The following is an 8,385-nucleotide window of genomic DNA, read 5'->3' as shown; positions in this document are numbered from 1 at the left end:
TGGTGGTTGTGATGGGGGAGTTTGCAGTGCTTGTTGTGGATGTGATGATGGTGGTTGCAATGGTTGCTATGGTGACAGCAATGGTGGTTGTGATGGGGGAGTTTGCAGTGCTTGTTGTGGATGTGGTGGTGGTGGCTGCAATGGTTGCTATGGTGACGGTGGTAGTGGTTGTGATGGGGGAGGTTGCAGTGCTTGTTGTGGATGTGGTGGTGGTGGCTGCAATGGTTGCTATGGTGACGGTGGTAGTGGTTGTGATGGGGGAGGTTGCAGTGCTTGTTGTGGATGTGGTGATGGTGGTTGCAATGGTTGCAATGGTTGCTATGGTGACAGTACTCTAGGAAAGTCTGTTTGACAATTTTCATGAACAAAACTACACAGTGTGTTGGCAATGGCGCTCACAGCAGGCTGGGCAAGCTTCTGGGCACTAGCTTCCCCGAGGGCCTGGGCGGGACCACCCTCCCCTTCCCGTCTTCTCACTGTTTCCATAGACAGATCTGCCCCACTCACCACTACCCCTGCCGTGCCCGCGGGTCCATCGGATTGCAATGGTTGCTATGGTGACAGCGGTGGTGGTGGTGATGGGGGAGTTTGCAGTGCTTGTGGTGGATGTGGCGGCGGTGTCAATGGTTGCTATGGTGACGGTGGTGGTGGTTGTGATGGGGGAGTTTGCAGTGCTTGTGGATGTCCTGGTAGTGGTCGTAGTTGTTGATTTTGTCGCGGTGGTTGCTATGGTGATGATGGTGGTGGATGTGGCGGTGGTGTCAATGGTTGCTATGGTGATGATGGCTGTTGATGGTAACATTGTTGTGGTTTTGGTTGTGATTGTTGGCTGCAGTGCTTGATCTTACTGTTGTTGCAGTTATCATAATGGTGCGGTTAGGGTTTGGCTGTTCTCATGGTAGTTGCTGATGTTACTGTTACTGGAGCGGTGGTGGTCATGACAGTTCTTGGTGATACAGTTGTTGGTGTGGGTGCTGGGCGTTGGTGTGGTGTTGGGTGCTTGTTCTAATGCTGTGGTGATGGTTGTGGCTGCTCTGTGGTGGTGGTGGTTCCTGCTGGAGCTGTGGTGCTGGTGACAGGGTGGTGCTGGTGGTAGCTGATGTGGTAGTTGTTGCAATGGTGGGTGTGGTTCTAGAACCGTTTGCCTATGTTAGTTATCGGAGAGGTCCATCGTAACCAGAGCACTGGTCTCCAAACGCTCTCCTTGCCACGCACCCTGCCCTCTGTGCGCAGGCGGGGAGCAGCCCTTCATCTCGGTGACAAGATTCCAGGCCAATTTAAATAATTCCGCCCGTAAAAGTTCTGCAAGATGCTATCAAACGTTTTACGAGTTTAAATATATAACCCCAACAAGGTCTAGTCATCTGTTGTGTTTTTAAATCCTAGTGGGAGGAAATAAGCAATAAAGAATGTCGGGCATAATTGGTTCTTGTGAGTCCCTCTTAGTGTTGTCCAGGATTCTGGAATCTTCCATTTCCTCTCCTAATTGTCCCATCATTTTGTTTCTTGGACACATCCTGCCAAGCGCCCTGTGACAGCAGTTTGCCCAGCGCTGCATGAACGTGGGCTCCTCACTGTCAGCGGTGCTGTGTGGGGACCAGTGGCGCCGTGGCCCTGAGGAGACGGGCCCTGCAGCCCAGGGGACGGCACCGACCCGGCGGCGGCTGCCTGACCTGGGGCTGGGCTGGCTGGCCGAGCCTCAGTGTCTCCATCTGTAACTTGGGGCCATAAGCTGCAGGCTGTCCTGAGGATGAGATGCAACCAGAGCGGCGGGGCCTGAGGCTCAGCTGCACAGGAGCCGCCCGTCCCCGATGAGGCACAAGAACAACGGAAGGAGCGGGTACCGCCCGGGTGCGCTGCGGCGACCTCTCACCCCCGCACCAGAGAGCTGTCCTTGGGGACTGCTGGGGAGAGGGGGTCTCTGGCTGCACAGGCCCCTCCTCCGGGCCCTCCTCACACCGGCTCCGACCCACAGACTGGGAAACACAGCAAGACGGAGGGACCAGGCCCCGCCCTGGAGAAGCCCATTTTCTGGGGGGTTGGGGGGAGCAGGACTGGCCTCACAGTGTGCAGGGCTCGGGCAGAGGAAAAGGTGGGCTCCCCGTTTGCGAATTATTAAGACTTTATAATAATAAAAGGGTAATATGCTAATTAGACCAGACGTCTTCCAGATGTCATTCCAAACGTCCTTCCTGACGAAGCCGGGGCTGGAGGGAAGCCGGCTGAGTCCCAGGTGCCTGTAGGCGGCCAGAAGGAAGCAGCCCGGGTCCCGGGTGCCGGAGGGAAGCCAGTGCCGGCAGCCGGGGGAAGGAAGGCCTACTCTTGCATGAATTTTCATGCATCGGGACTCTAGTTCTAAAATAACCAAACACCCTTCTAAGCCCAGAGCCTTGTGGACTGTGTAGGTGACAAGGACCCAGACACGCAGAGGGAGAGGCCACGTGACGAGGAAGCAGAGGTGGAGGGGTCGCAGACGGTGGGACTCCCAGCTCCAGGACTGCGAGCCACAGACCCATTGTCTCAGCCACCAGCCCACCCTGTGGGGCTTGGTCACGGCGCCCTCGGACCAACGTGGAGGTGCGGCTCCTCCAGATACTTCTGGTTCTCCTTCCCGCGTGTGGTCGGACCACGGTTCCCCGGTACATTCAGGTCAGGGTGGCCTTGGGGCTGGCTTTGGCCAGTGCAGGGGGGCAGGGACATAAGCGTGAACTCGGGTGGACAGACACTCCCACATCACTTGTGCCTCACAGGGCCCCGGGTCGGCTTCCATGACAGGGGTCTGGGCCGGGGGGGGGTGGTGGTCACGTCAGCTTCACTGGAGGAGGACAGTGGAGACCACCCCCCCAAACCTGCAATGAGTGAGGAGCAGCATCTGTGATGTCGAGCCACTGAGATTCCAGGCTACTTGTCACAGCAGCATAACCTAGTCCATCTGACTGATACAGATAGAACAGGAAGAAAGAGAGAAAGGAAGGAGGGAGAGAGAAGGGAGAGAGGGAGGGAGGGAGAGAGGGAGGGAGGAACAAAGGAAGAAGAGAGAGGCCCTAGCTGGTGTGGTTCGGTGGATAGAGCATTGGCGTGCAGAACAAAGGGTCCCGGGTTTGATTCTGGTCAAGGGCATGTACCTCGGTTGCAGGCTCCTCCCTGGCCCGGGCCCTGGTCAGGGCATGTGTAGGAGGCAACCAATTGATGTGTTTCTTTCACATCAATGTTTCTCTCTGTCTTTCCCTCTTTCTTCCACTCTCTCTAAAATCTATGGAAAAATATCCTTGGGTGAGGATTAACCAAATAAAAGAAAAAGGAAGAAGAAAGAGGAAGAGGAGGCAGGCGGCAGGCGGGGTGTTTGCTGGGGGTCATGGTTTCCCTCCTGGGAAGCCACCGTCTGGGCTCCAGGCAGCAGCTGAGGTGCCTGTAACTTCAGGCCCTGAATCAGGTGGTTTGACGGAGAGCGGGAACATGCCTGCAGCCCGTGCACACGTGTATGTGTGGGCCACAGTGCGCGGACGTGGCTCTCTGTGCGCACCCGTGCATGTGACGGTCGAAGCGGGCCGTTCCCAGCCTCTCTGAAAGCTGACCACCGTCTTGTTCTCGGGGGATGGCGCTGCCTTAGCTCAGCCCAGACCCCCTCCGCTCGGGACCCAGGGCGGCCCGCCTGGCGCGGAGTGGGCGCCCAGGAAGGAGCTAATGTGATGGACCCGCTGGTGGCGAGGCTATTGGTCGGAATGAACTTTCCCCCGCGCCCTCCAAGCCGAGGGTCAGGATACGCAGACAGTCTGTGCCTGGACCCAGAGCCCAAGAAGCCACCTGCTTTCCAGCGAGGTCAGCTCCACCAGAACCGACCCGTTCAACAAAGTGAGCCCGGTTCTGTGCGGGGCATTTGCTTGGTTTTCAAGTTCTTAACGGAGCCAAGCACTCGGGTGTGGACGGGACCTCCCGAAGCTCCGCTCCCGCTAATGGAGGAGAGGCGTCGGTTTAATGAGCCGGGAAAGGCCGCCTTGGTCGCAGGCCCGGGCCCTCGCCCTCCCACAGATTGGGAGCCTCGCTTTTCAAGGCTTTTCAAGCTGCAGCAGAGAAAGGAACATGGGTCACCGGGGTCAGGGTGGATGGGGCTCATTAGCCTTCCAATCTCCACGGCCAGCGGCCGGCTCCTGAACGGGCTCGCGTGGACTGGCAGGGACTGGACAGTGACTCCAGGCGCTGACATCCCCTGACATCCCCTTTTATATGTTTTAAAAAATATATTTCTTGATTTCAGAGAGGAAGGGAGAGGGAGAGAGAGACAGAAACATCAATGATGAGAGAGAATCATTGATTGGCTGTCTCCTGCACGCCCCCTACTAGGGATTGAGCCCGCAACCCGGGCATGTGCCCTTGACCGGAATCGAACCCAGGACCCTTCAGTCCGCAGGCCAATGCTCTATTCACTGAGCCACACTGGCCAGGGCAGGCTCTGCCCTTTTAAATCAGCAGCAAGAGTGCAGGGCAGGAGGTGGCGGGTCCCTGAGCAGGGGCGCTTTGTGAACCTTGCAGAAGGTGCAAACCGCGGGGAGAGGGACTCGGGGTGCTCCGTCCCAGCAGGACTGAGCTGAGCTGTCCTTGGCTGCAGAGTGCCAGCCACCGTGCGCCCCTTCCCCCTCTGCCCTCACTGCTGGCTCATTGCCACCCACCCCCGGGGCCTCCAGATGGTCGCTCCTCTGAAAAGTAATAGTCAATTAATTTCAACGTTCATGCATGTGGGGAAAGTCCTAAGCAAGGAGGGTGTCAGTCCTGGGGGTGAGCAGGTTATGAGACATGACAAGACTGAAGGGGCTGTGAAGATGTCATTAAGGCCCAAACCAGCCCACCTGGAGTCCCCCAAGGAGGTTGTCGTCGATGGGCCTGACCGAGGCAGGTGACCCCTTCAACTAGAGGAAGAGCGGCAGAGGCCCTGCTGGCCTGGGAGGGCCGTGGGGCGGGGGACCGCGGGGCCTCTGGGAGCCGGGGGCCTCAGACCTACAATCGCAAGAAACAGGATTTCACAGCCAGTGAGCGTGGAAGAGAAACTGAGCCGCGGGTGCGACCACAGCCCAGCCAGCACCTCGATTTCAGCCTGGGGGACCCTGGGCAGAGGGCCCAGCTGCCTCGTACCCACTAACCTATACACAGTCTCACTCACCGCCCAGCAGGCTGGCTCAGAGTTAAAGACTAAAGTCTATGCTTGTATTATCAATTAATCTCTGTCATCTGTCTATCTATCCATCCATCCATCCATGTATCCATCTATTCATCCATCTACCCATTACCTATCCATCCATCTAGCATCTGTCTGTCCGTCCATCATCTATCTAATCTATCTATCTATCTATCTATTATCTATCTATCTATCTATCTATCTATCTATCATCTATCATGTTTGTCTATCTATCCATCCCTCCATCCATGTATCTATCTATCAACCCATCTACCCATTACTTATCCATCTATCTATTATCTATCTATCTATCTATCTATCTATCTATCTATCTATCTATCTGGTATACAGTTAATGCGGATTTTTTTCAATAGATAGAGTTACACATATGTTGATATATATGTGATTTGATATGTATGCTATTTTGTTGCATTGACAACAAGCTTCAAAACTTCATATGTCAAATTTTCTGAAGGTGTTAACATCATAGATATTTTTACACTTAAAAATGTCGAATTTCGTGCCAACAAAAGAGCATTTGTGGGAAGTTTTAATTCATTATTTTGAAGAAAAGTGCTGCTGAATACTTCGGGAAGCTTATGGTGAACAGGCTCCATCTCAAGATATTTGTGATCCTGGTTTAAATGCTTTAAAAGTGATGATTTCGATGTGAAAGACAAAGAACGTCCAGGTCAATTTGAACCCCGCTTTGATCGTAAAATGACCAGAATGGGCCAGAAGACATGGCAAAGTAATTTTGCTTCATGATAACGCACCATCACACACTTCAAAAGCAGTTAAAGACACGTTAAAAGATCTTGCCTGGGAAGTATTAACCCACCCGCTGTATTCACCAGCCCTTGCTCCTTCAGATGACCACTTGTTCCGATCAAGGGCACACGCGCTTTCTGAGCAGCACTTCAAAACGTACGAAGAAGTGGAAAATTGGGTCTCTGAATGGTTTGCCTCAAAACAAGAAAAGTTCTATTGGGGCGGTATCCACAAGTTACCTGAAAGATGGGGGAAATGTGTAGCTAGCGATGGACATTACTTTGAATAAAGCTCTTTTGATGTTTCTCTTGAAATTATCATGTTTTCTTGGATTGCAAAATCTGCATTAGCAACCAGTACAACTGGTATCTATCAACTATATCTATCTATCTATCTATCTATCTATCTATCTATCTATCATCTATAAATCTATCATCTATCTATCTATCTATCTATCTATAATCTATCTATAATCTATCTATATCTATCTATCTATCTATCTATCTATCTATCTATCTATCTATCTCTATCTATCATCTATCTACCTATCTATCTACCTACCTACCTACCTATATCTATCTATTTTTTCTATCATGTATAACCCAGATCCCCCAGGAGACTCTCCCTTTTGATGAACTCAAAGCCAACAGGTGAGGGCCCTGCACTGCAGGAAATGGCCTGTAATTTAACCCAGGTTTGCCCACCCCTGTGGCATGTTCACGGGTCTTGAGCGTTTGTCTCACAGAAGACCTTTCCACGTACACCAGCTCCCAGGGCTCACAGCGCCCCCCCCAACACGCGACACCACCGGTGGCTGGCACTCGGGTCGAGGGACGTGCCCACGGCACCAGAGCCAGGCCCTGCCTCTGTGGTTGGCCTTGAACGCCAGCCTTGTCCATGGGGAGAGACGCCAGCAGGGCGGGTGTGGGAAAGCAAGTGCAGGTGGAGTCCTGGCTGCCACTCACGGGCTGTGGGACTCGGACCGAGTGGCGGCACCTCCCTGTGCGCCCGCTTCCTCCGCAGTGAGCAGCAGAGACGTGTTGTGAGTTCTGAATGGGACACGATGGGCGAAGTGCCCGACACGCCGGCCTGCGGACGGGCAGGCAGGGCAGGTGCTGGGGACCATTGCTTTCGGTGAATGTTGCTTTTCTTGTCACCACTGCTAAGAGCACCCCGTGCTAAGACCGTGTCCCCTCCCGGGCAGGGGCAGAGGACGAGACAAAATGCCCCCATCACAGACTGACGGTCCTGGGTGGGAGGCAGGGTCTCTCCGGGCCCGTATCCCTCCCCCTTCCCTCTGCTTCCTCCCCCGAACTCTTCCAACATCGTAAACATCATCGCGGTCTGCGAGTGACTTCCTCCAGCAAGTCCAAACCACGGCGGTTATGCCTAATTGGCTAGTCTTAATTGACATTAAGATAAATAACTTTTCAAATCATTTTTCCCTGTAAAACCGGGACTTGTTGGAGGGCGACCATCTCTAATTTAAATCAATGAGTGAAAACAAATGTGATTTAGTGGAGGCTGAACGGAGATGAAATGCTAATACGCCGACCAACTCATCCGTGCTGATAATCGGGGGGATTCTGAACTCATCCATCAGCTGCGGCTGAAACCGTTTGGAGACAGTTGTCAGGAGCAGATAAGCCGTGAGGACTGAGCAACAAGCAGTGCTGGGCATCTGGCCTCTGCAGGTGGGGCTCGCTCCCTGCCTAAGCCCCCTCATTTTTTCTTACAGTTGAAGCTGCTAGTCTTCAAGCCCTATGCCCATGGTCTTAAAGAATACGCGTTGATATTTATTTTGGGTGCCTATTTTTCCTCTTTTCTTGTCCAGGCTCCTGCTGACATCCAAGTCTGACATTTTAAAAGGTATCAAAGTAAATTTTCTCTGAGGTCTGGTTGCACGGAGATGCGGGAGGCGGAAGATTTTAACAAGGGCAGGGAGCATGTGGAGTAGCAGCCCACCTCCTGCAGATGTTGAGAGCTGGGGGTAAGCCAAAGCTGACATCAGAGGCAGAGGCATAGCACCAGGCCTGGGGCTGAAGGCAGGGCAGCCCATCTGACCGTAGGCAGAAAGGGAGCCGCACGAGGCTGAACATCTTGTTCTGCTTTTCTTTGTTTGCAGCCTCGAACGTGATAAAAAGACAACTTTATCTTTAGATCTCACATTATATTTAAGTTGTGAAAAAATGAGAGGATATTGAATCAGTTAAGAGCCTTTCTATTGAAAGTGACAAAACTTGATAGAAACTGTCTTAAGCAAAAATAAAATTTATTGGCTCATGCAGCTGAACATCTTGGAAGCTTTTCAGCTTCAGGGAGAATTCTAACAAGACACAAACAGAGCTCCTGGCATTTTCCTCTCTCAGCTCTGCTTTTCCTCCGTCAGCTCCAGCCAGGAGCTGCAGGCCTCTTGATGGTGGCAGGATGGGGGAGCCCCCCGC

Source organism: Myotis brandtii, unplaced genomic scaffold, assembly GCF_000412655.1.
Source record: "Myotis brandtii unplaced genomic scaffold, ASM41265v1 scaffold434, whole genome shotgun sequence".
Classification (NCBI taxonomy): domain Eukaryota; kingdom Metazoa; phylum Chordata; class Mammalia; order Chiroptera; family Vespertilionidae; genus Myotis; species Myotis brandtii.
The sequence above is the reverse complement of the archived record's forward strand: the minus strand, read 5'-3'. Positions refer to the sequence as shown.